Here is an 11,146-nt window from a genome sequence, read left to right as displayed (position 1 = left end):
TATATGTATAATATGTAGTTTAATCACTAATTCTTCAATACGCTAGGCCACTGGTAATAAACATTTCGTAAATCCTTATTACCCTGATATTAATATATATATATATATTTTATTATTTATATATATATATATATATATATATATATATATATATATATACATTCCAAACACAAACCTTCAATAGAAATACGTTTCTGTCTACTTTATTGATGTATATATTTTTATCCCTGTAATTATAATTGAAAGTATTTGTTTCTAAATGTTACACCAATGGCTATAGTTTGCATGTTTAATTAAAATCTAATAATAATTCTTGAAATAGGAGTACCTATGTCAATAATGTATATTTATATAATGGCACTCATACGAAGAGATTTATCTCCCGGCCGCTTCCTTGCGGAGATGTGTGACATATATACATACATTTCCGTTACAAACTCACGCGAATACGCACCGATGTATATATTTACTTAACGATAATGCAGAAATGTTATTCTATGTATATAAGGATGTGTGTAAAAATCAATAACAAGTTCAAACTTCTATACACTCATTGATTGTGCTTCTCGTATTTAAAAGCTTTTAAATGGTGCTTAAACTAATTAATTTTACAAAGTGTCGTGTTAATTACAATGTACATCTTCAATTCAGCACTCGCCAAGAGTCGAAGTATTATAAATATTTCATTATGTGAAGTTAATTCAACAGTCGAATTACAGTCAGTAGAACAATGCATTGGCTGTAATTCTTATACGGGTAATTTCCAAATATCCCAGCAAGGGTAAATTTCTTCAGTCAATATCGTTGCATTTCAATTTATGAAATGAAATTGAACTATGCATTACCGCTGTCAGCATTATAGCTTTATAATGTTTGTATTGCAACAACAGTAAATGCCATTTTAAAGTAGTGAACTCTATAGATTTTCATTAGATACAATTACAACTTTTCATTTAATGATGTGATGACCGAGAGGGCCATGTGTCAGATTTCCTAGAAACTTGAAACGAATGTTTGCGTTGATTTTTCATTGTGTAATAAAAATAAAGAGTGTTTTGAAAGCCAATATTCCAACACCACTTAAACTAGCCATAGAGAAGATTACATATAATGCCATGTCAATACATTATTCTTTATAAGTAATTTGAGAAGTCAGTGGAAAGCTAAGACGGATAACAATATACATTTTGTAATATTATTATATTTATCATTAGTAGTAGTAGTAGTAGTAGTAGTAGTAGTAGTAGTAGTAGTAACTACTACTGCTTTATAGCTGCTACTACTGCTACTACTACTACTACTACTACTACTACCACTACTACTACTACTAATACTACTACTACAGATACTACCACTACCACCACCACCACCATCACCAATAATGATAATAATAATAATAATAATAATAATAATAATAATAATAATAATAATAATAATAATAATGGTGATGATAATAATAATAATAATAATAATAATAATAAATGCTCTGATGCAGTACCAGGCAGTGGCTCTCATGGCTCCTGATTTTAACTGATTGGAAGTGTTATCATGTACGTTGTTTTGTCTTGGTATAAATGATGGGCTACAGCAAATATTCTGCTCAATACCACAGATTTGCTTGTCAGTTGCTTGACCTTAACCAGTTGAGCATGTCCCTTAGTGGCTGACGATATATGCATCTCTGATCACGAGCAGAAGTAGTGGGGGAGCATCAAAGCCGTGTGTTGAAAGGAATTCTTGGAGGTTTGGATAATTCACCACTGGAAACAAGGGTGGTCCGATGAACATCCTTAAACAGCCCTTATTCAGGGACCTTTTGAGCTGGATGGGCTACCCGACCAGAAATAAATCCTAACTGGGCCCCACCTGCAAGGTCATGTGCTGTTTATCTTGATATGAGATCACCATGTCACACACATAAGGTTGTGATGCATGTGTCTAGTGTATCTTTATCAGTCACGATGGGTATACTGGGCTTCGTATATTTTACCCCAGTGTCACTTTGATGGCATGCACTGCTCTCTCACTCAATAATAATAATAATAATAATAATAATAATGATACTACTACTACTACTACTACTTCTACTACTACAACTACTACTACTACTAATAATAATAATGATGATGATGATGATGATGATGATAATAATAATATAATAATAATAATAATAATAATAATAATAATATAATAATAATAACAACAACAATAATAATATGAAGCAAATTGAAAAGAAGTCTATAAATACTTTAGCATAGTAGAGTTCAAAAGAAATATGGAGAAGGAAATGAAAGAACAGCTGAAGAAAGAATATTTCTGAACACTTAGATTGGTGTTGCACTCAAAATTGCCTGGGTGGAATAAATTTGAGAAGTAAATACTGGGTCGATAACATCACCCTAGTATGAAGCTGGGGTCAATATTAACAGTGTTCGGAGAATTCCGTCCCGAGTGTGACATTTGTAGGTTGTACAGAAGAAATGATGGGATAGGTTTGATCAGTTGTCAGGATGTTATTAAACGAGAAGAAAGCAAGTTTGTGTGGCATGTAAAAAATGCTTTGGAACCATTGCTGAAACATCTGAAGAAGCCGGGCATTATCAAAACTATTAATTGTGTAAAGAAAGGGAAAATGTTAGAGATAAGGAATACGAAAAAAGAAATAGCATGGAGAGAAAAAGATATATTGTTAGTTTGCAAGAGATACAGACGCCAAGGAACATACAGAAGCCTGGTTGCTATGGATGCAGAAGCATGCCCTTACGTTAGAAACAGACGGGGCTCAAGTGCAAGCGCTAACAACGAACTAAGTAAAGTGCAGAATTGACAACACAAGAGAGAATGACAAATACAGAATATGTAGTGAGAGGATGAAACGGTAAGGCATATAGTTAGCGAATGCCCAAAACTAGTACCATGGGAATACTAAAGGCGGTATGACAATGTGGCAAGAACGGACCATTTGGAGCTATGTCGAAAGTACGGACTACAAAGAGTAAAGATGTGGTATGACCACCCTCCACAAGGAGTTACTGAGAATAAAGTCTCCGAATTCTTGTGGGATGCAATGATTCAGTGTGAGCATCAGATCAGACAGCTGGAGCCTGACAGAGTAGTGGTGAGCAAATGAGTAAAAAAGAACTTGCATGATAATCGGCATAGCATGTCCCGGTGACAACAAGATCAAAGAGAAACAAGAAAAACTGTGAGTGATGATATGTGTCTCTCTCTGATTACTAGCACCACAGCCATGCATTAAGGGGAATTCTTTGGAGTTTGAATAACTCACTCACGTGTCCAAGGGTCGTGCTAAGACATATATATGTATGGGTGGGTGTGTGGTAAGTAGCTTGCTTACGAACCACATAGTTCAAGGTTCAGTCCCACTGCGTGGCACCTTGACAAGTGTCTTCTACTATAGCCTTGGGCAGACCAAAGCCTTGTGAGTAGATTTGGTAGACTGAAACTGAAAGAAGCCCGTCGTATATATGTATATACATATATATATATATATATATATATATATATATATATATTATATATATATATATATATGTGTGTGTGTGTGTGTGTGTTGTGTGTGTGTGTGTGTGTGTGTGTGTCTTTTTGTATGTGTATGTTTCTGTGTCTGTGTTTGTCCCCCCCAACATCGCTTGACAACTGATGCTGGTGTGTTTAAGTCTGCGTAACCTCGCGTTTCGGCAAAAGAGACCTATAGTATAAGTGCTAAACTATCATAGTTTATATAGGTATGGACTGAATTTAACTAAGTAAATTAATCGTTTTGGTTTTCTGAAACTTGCGATCCGGTAACGACTAACAGGTAGTACCGACAAAACATTGGATCAGCCGGTATGTAATATATGTTTGACTATACAAATGGAAACAGATTAACATAAATATATTACGCAATGAATGAGAACGGTGCACTGAACGACACTTTAAAATCTTCATTAAGAACAATAGATTTCGTGTTTATGTTTTTCTTGTGCAATGAAGCTAAAACTAACTATTATTATTACAAATAAAATGTTTCGTGCTATTGTTTCTGCACAAAAACGATTTACAGTTAATATAATGAACGTTATAAACAATATTTTCAAAGAAAATAATTGTCTTCGAAAACATTATTTTCCGAGAGCTTCTGTCATGATTTAGACATTTACATTTCTAAAATGTTATGAAAGCACCAATATTTCTTCTTTTCTACTCTAGGCACAAATCCTGAAATTTTGGAGGAGGGGTCCAGTCGATTAGTTCGATCCCAGTACGCAATTAGAACTTAATTTATCGACCCCGAAAGGATGAAAGGCAAAGTCGGCCTCGGTGGAATTTGAACTGAGAACGTAATGACATACGAAATACCTATTTCTTTACTACCCACAAGGGGCTAAACACAGAGAGGACAAACAAGGACAGACAAACGGATTAAGTTGATTATATCGACCCCAGTGCGAACCCGAAATGATGAAAGGCAAAGTCGACCTTGGCGGAATTTGAACTCAGAACGTAACGGCAGACGAAATACGGCTACGCATTTCGCCCGGCGTACTGACGTTTCTGTCAGCTTGTCGCATTAGCACCAATATTTATTGTCACACAGTAACGGTTCTATAAATCATTGTGGACATTTTAGCTACATACTTTTGATTATAAAAATACTACAGGGCTATTTAATATAACTCTGCTTTGTCCAATGAATATAACCACATCTTTCGTTTTTGGTTTTCTCTCACACAGTTTACTTAGCTGTGTGATTTCCATTCCTACTTCTCCAATGTAACCTAATGTCTCAAAGTGTAGAATTCGCAAAGATAAGACTGCAAGCTTTTCAACCCTCTAAGATATTGTCGTTTTCTTTTGTTATAGGCTTTTAATGTGAAATGTTTTACTTGCTTCTCGTTCGTTCGTTTCATTATCATACCCTATAATAGTAACCGGTTCAATGTCAGAGAATTTCACTACGAATAAAAAAAATTATTCCGAAATTGTGACCTGAGAGAAACCACTGGATGTTCTTTTTTTTCTTTTCCTTTCAGGAGAAAGTATTGACTGCTAGTGCAAAACACGTAACTCATACGATGTCATGTAACCATTCGTCTAATTTTACAAAAATGGCTTAAGGTTCTGGACATAAAATCCATCGAGGTCAACTCTGACCGTTGTCATTACGGAGTCATTAAAATAACGTACTGTCTCTGTATGACGTCGATTCTTTCAATTCCTCTGGTCTGACTTGTCGATAAGTACCGCTGTGGTTAAAAATGTTCAATAAGTCCAGCAATTGTATTCCGAGTTAAATCGTTGGTTTGAATCTTGCTCTGGTGATCTGATGAACTAACGTTCTTTATTTGCGCAACTATGTTTTTCAATGCGTAGGATGCTAATTAATGCAAACATGTAAATCTAATTTATTCCACACTGTATAAGTTTACCTTTAGCTTCCCGGAAGCCAAATCAATGCAAGTTATTGACAATATTAAAAGTCAATAGTTTCTACTTTTATTCTGTACTTTAGTATTTCAGGATGCAGAACAATTTGATGCAAATCATCACAGATTTGGTGTTGTGATCGGATGTCTATATTCTATAGCGATTATATGAAGGTTTTATTTTATTTTTTTTTCTGCATAACCAGGATAACATTCCTCTAGCAGCGAATAAGCTAGTTGCAGCTTATTTCAGTTTTCAATATATTGTTGAAACTTAGGGCGATGACCACGCAGAATATTTAGCATGCAGGATAAAATGCAAAATGCTTTGCTGAATATCGTCCGTGTTTATGTTCTGAGTTCAAATTCTGTCGAGGTCGAGTTTGCCTTCCATCCTTTAGAGGTTGATGAAATATGTATTGGTTCAGTGCTGGGTACAATGAAATCAACTTATCCCGTCCCATGAAATTGCTGGACTTCTGTCAAAATTTGAAATCAATATGTTGTTTGATCTTGCTAATGGTACAGGCTAAGAGCTGCTGGAAGATTAATTTGAATAAAACCTACCAGTAACACATTCTGACTATCGCTATAAAAATACTGACCTCCTGATTGCTTCGAACAAGGTAATTTACAAATTCGCCTAATTTCATTAACATTTTGTGATTAAAAATAAGGCATGCGAATTTACAATTTAATGAAAGCAATAACAACCCCTGATGTAAAAGTTAAACGGCTTCCAAACTTATCTCTATTATATTCATTCGACTTGTTTAATAATTGCCCCCTCATAGGCATCGATCATGATAAAAGATAAGTTGCACGCACATGCCGTTGGATTTGAATATTATTCCACCAATTCATCCTTTCAAATTCACTCTGAAATGCTTAACAACAGCGCAGATACTGCTATGTACATAACCTTGACAGGTACATAACCGTCATCATCAGACCATTGATATAACGAAAACGATGCAAACGATAGCAACTACAATTCTGCTTCTAACATCACATACATGACTGCATATTACAAAAAAACTAGATATCAGATCTACTTAGTACCATATCAACCAAGGAGAGACATCTATTAAATCTTGGTATCAAATTCATTTAATTCAGCGATATATTGACAAGCTAAATATTGATATAAAAGCTAACTTTTGCAGCACAGATTAGCAATTAAAACGGATATCATATCTGAAGCCAACCTCCGCATCCTCCACTAACTATCTCTAGCTTTTTCTGCAGTATGACCATAACTAGTTGCCCCACATTCCAACTGAAAATTCATCTCACTCCTCTTTTTTTTTTTAACCCGAACTAAATGCGAAACGAATGAGACAAACATTTCATTTTAAACATCATTTTTAAACATTCCGCTTCATCCTATTAACTCTCTGAATCACAATTCCCCCCTCAACGTTCAAGGAATATTATATACTTACCTTCAAACAAAGGGAGAGCACTCTGTGTTATAAGGTAGAACAAATACGACAAGCTGAGTGCTGTGTATCTGTCGACTTGATGTATATTCTAGTATCATCAATGGTGTTAATGATTTGAGAGTGACATTGTTAGCATTAATTTGGGTAATGGGATCCGAATCCAATGGAATTTGCCAGGAAAGCATCTTTGATCGTGGCCAACGAGATTCTGGGGGAGAAAGAGAGAAGATTCTGCGTTGTAGAAAAGAAGAAATACGACAAGATGACATTGGAGCTCCTATACTTGTTCATGATTAATCTTCCTATAGCATATCTCAATCACGTTTAAGAAATAAAATATCAACACCCCCATGCTGCCTGCTAGAAATAGCAGCTAAATCTCTTAATGATATATAACCTATCATCTTATAAAGAAATAGGGTTTTGTAACTCATGCCCAAGAGATACTAGGACTGAAAACATACGGAGTAGACATATTTTTAGCGCCTACGGTCGTAAATTTAATTGATCAGATCTGACATCGGATTAAACAATAAATGAACGTATAACTTTCTTAATGTAAATAAATATTGCGTTTAGTGAGCAAAGTTCAGAAATTACAAGTTGAAACGGGTACATTCTAATAGTTTAATAACGCTTAATTCATCTGACATGAGCGGAATCAAAATGCATTGCCAGCACCACTGGGAATTGATCTTACATATATTACGTAGCAATTTATACATTATTATTATTATTATTATATCTTTATTTTGTTTTTGGTTTTGGAATTTCATTACAATGAAGGCACTATTTTAAAGAATTGTAATATGTTTCATTTTGCAGAGTGACTTGAAACTCCCAAAGGGAATGGATATTTTGGGAAATGAGTATGGTTGTTATCTGGAGTAGGTCACCTACTATAAACTGAATTAATGTTTTATGCAGTGAACGTAATTTCAAATCTATCCTACGATATTTATAATGCATTACAAAAATTGAAGATAACTTGATTTTTCTGTTACAATTCTTGTAGATATACCAAGCAAAATATGTGCTGCCTTATACATAAATATATATATATATTATATATATATATATATATATCTTCTCTTACTCCATATATATATATATATATATATATATATATATATATATATATATATATATGCATTTATGCATATATATTATGCTAGTTTGTATACTAGATTAGAGACAGGCAGACAAACTGTATCTAATTAGATAATGTAATTTATATACTTATATAGAAAAAAAAATTTTCTCCTTTCGGTTTGCATGCACATATAAATATTTAAATGTCATAATCTGACTACTGAGATACCAACTTACTTTCCTGTCATTACCATTATTTTATGATGCATGTACCAAATAGACTGAAACATTGTTTATAGGCAATCCTCAGTTAGAGAGGCATATTTTTATTTATAGTTCAAGTTGGTGCTAAAGCAGGAAATCAATCTGTGAACTAATTGTGTGTACCTCTTATGTTACGTAACATATATATATATATATATATATATATATATATATATATATATATATATATATATATATATATTATATATATATAGATAAGAAAGTTTGTTTGGTAAGACTCAGGGCCTCCACAAATGAAGAAAAGCTTAAAAGCATAGACGAGGAGATGCACAATCTAATACTAAAATATACCGAGGGACAACCCCTCGATAATACATTGGATCACTGGAAGGATTCCTGTGAGAGAGAAGAGAGAAATTCTCTCCTACGCTGGGAGAAAAACATGGACTTCCTCCAAAATATAGTGAAACCTTCAAAAATGAATTGGGTACAAATAATCCCTTCCTTAAGAAAATTACAATAAATAAAAAAGAAAACCTAACAACCCACGAACAACCCCCAACTATCCTCCATACACTAAAAACAGAAATCACCCACAACCAACCTTTACAAACCACGCTAGACCTAACAGGGAACTAGCTGAAAGAGGACGCGTCTATGAAAGAAATTACACCAAAAACAGAACAAACCAACAACATCCTAATACCAGACCCAACCACCATACAGCACAATACGACACTAGGATAAGAAATACACCACACACAAATCACTACTACCCCATGAACCAAAACTACTGGTCCCCACTAAACACAAGACAAACGCAAAGAAACACTATGTCAAGCAACATCCCACATACAAGAAGTTCGAAACAAAAATATTCCCCATACAGAAATTTTACACACACCACAAGCATTAACAACCATAGATTCCCACACACACACAACGATCGGAGGCAACAATACCACCACTCCCCCGACCAAATACCACACAACCTCACAGACAACTCATACAAACAAAATTACACCCAACATTTTTTAGCCAGGGACCAGGGACACCAGGACACAGGCTGGAACCTAGTAATAAGGAAAAACCGAAGATAATCAATCTTTCAACCAAACCTCTTTCTAACATAAAAATTGACATCCTCGCAAAAGGGCTCAAATTTACACCAACTCCACGCAGAGCAAACCTAAATGAACTCAAGGATAATATAACAGAATTTTGCAGAAAATTAAGACTAGCAGAAGCATCAAACAGTTTCAATACTGAAGATGAATCACTAGTCAAGAACAAAAGTGAACACATCCCACACAGAGGAAGAAATAAAGATCTTGACGAATTCTGTAACCACATTGAGAACTTCCCCTACCATACTATACATAAACAGAAAGCTAACCCAAATTTTAACACTACACAATGGAAAGAACTGATAGAACTCCAAAATGATGAAGATATAACCATTAAGGAAGCGGACAAGGGAAATGCAGTTGTAATAATGGATACATCATACTGCAGAAATCTTGTAATTTCCTTGCTTGATGAAGACCTACATTATGAAAAAATTACCAACTACACCCCACAAAAAATAATGAAAACTCTATCTTCACTAATTAAAACCCATGAAAAGGAACTGACAACCAAAGAGATTGATTTCCTAACAAACTTTAAATGCAAACCTAGCCTTTTCTATGGTCTGCCAAAAATTCATAAAAGTCAAATTATAAATGAAACCATTAAGACATACATACACACACCTAATCCGGGGGACCTAAAACTACGACCCATTGTAGCTGGCCCAACCTGTGAAACACACAGACTAAGTCTACTTATGGACATCCTCTTGAAACCCTTCCTTAAACATATCGATAGCCATATCAGAGATGACTTAGATATGTTAAACCACCTCCCAAAAAAAACCAAGGAAGAAACAATCCTGGTTTCATTTGATGTAGTCAACTTGTATACCAGTATACCTCATAATTATGGACTGGAGGCAATACAATTCTGGTTAGACCAATTTCCGGAAGAAATACCAAAAAGGATCAGTAAGGAATTCATTACTAAATCAATTGAATACATCCTACACAATAACCACTTCATGTTTGACAATACATTTTACCGTCAAAAATCCGGAATTGCTATGGGTACAAGGGCAGCACCAGTCATTGCGAACTTAACAATGGGATACATGGAAATAATCATTTACCAGGAATCTCTATCAATCTTTGGAAACTCCCTCTCTCAATACATAAAAGAGAATTGGAAACGATTCCTAGACGATTGTTTCATTCTCTCGAATGAAAACATAGATAAACTCCTAAAATTTAAAAACCTATTGAACAGCATAAACCCAAATATACAGTTCACAATGGAATACAACCAAAAGGAGCTCCCGTTCTTGGATATACTAATTAAAAAAATTAACCTTAAAAAAGAAACAGACATTTTTTACAAAGCCACAGACGCCAAACAATACCTTCGTTTTAATTCATGCCACCCAAGACACACTAAAACAAACATCCCCTTCAACCTTGCAAGAAGGATATGCACAATAGTGTCAGAACAAAATACCAGGAACTTTAGACTGCAAGAACTCAAAAACACCCTAATTGACAGACATTACCCAGCTCAACTCATAGAGGATGGGATCAGACGTGCAACAGAAATCAACATAGAAACTTTAAGAAAAGTTCAACACAACAACACACCTTCCCCGAAAATACTACCTTACATATCTACATACAACCCCAGAAACAAAGAAGCCTTCACCATCATCACCCAGAATTTACCAATACTTCATAAAAACCCAAAATTAAAGGAAATTCTAAACATACACCAAATCATTAAAAGCTACAAACAGCCTAAATCACTTAAAAAGATTCTCACAAAGGCAAAATTGTCTTCTAAAATTACGGATGCAAAAGTAAAAAAATGTGGTAGATCGAACTGTGC

The sequence above is a fragment of the Octopus sinensis genome, linkage group LG5 (genome assembly GCF_006345805.1).
Source record: "Octopus sinensis linkage group LG5, ASM634580v1, whole genome shotgun sequence".
NCBI lineage: Eukaryota > Metazoa > Mollusca > Cephalopoda > Octopoda > Octopodidae > Octopus > Octopus sinensis.
Note: the sequence above shows the minus strand (reverse complement) of the source record.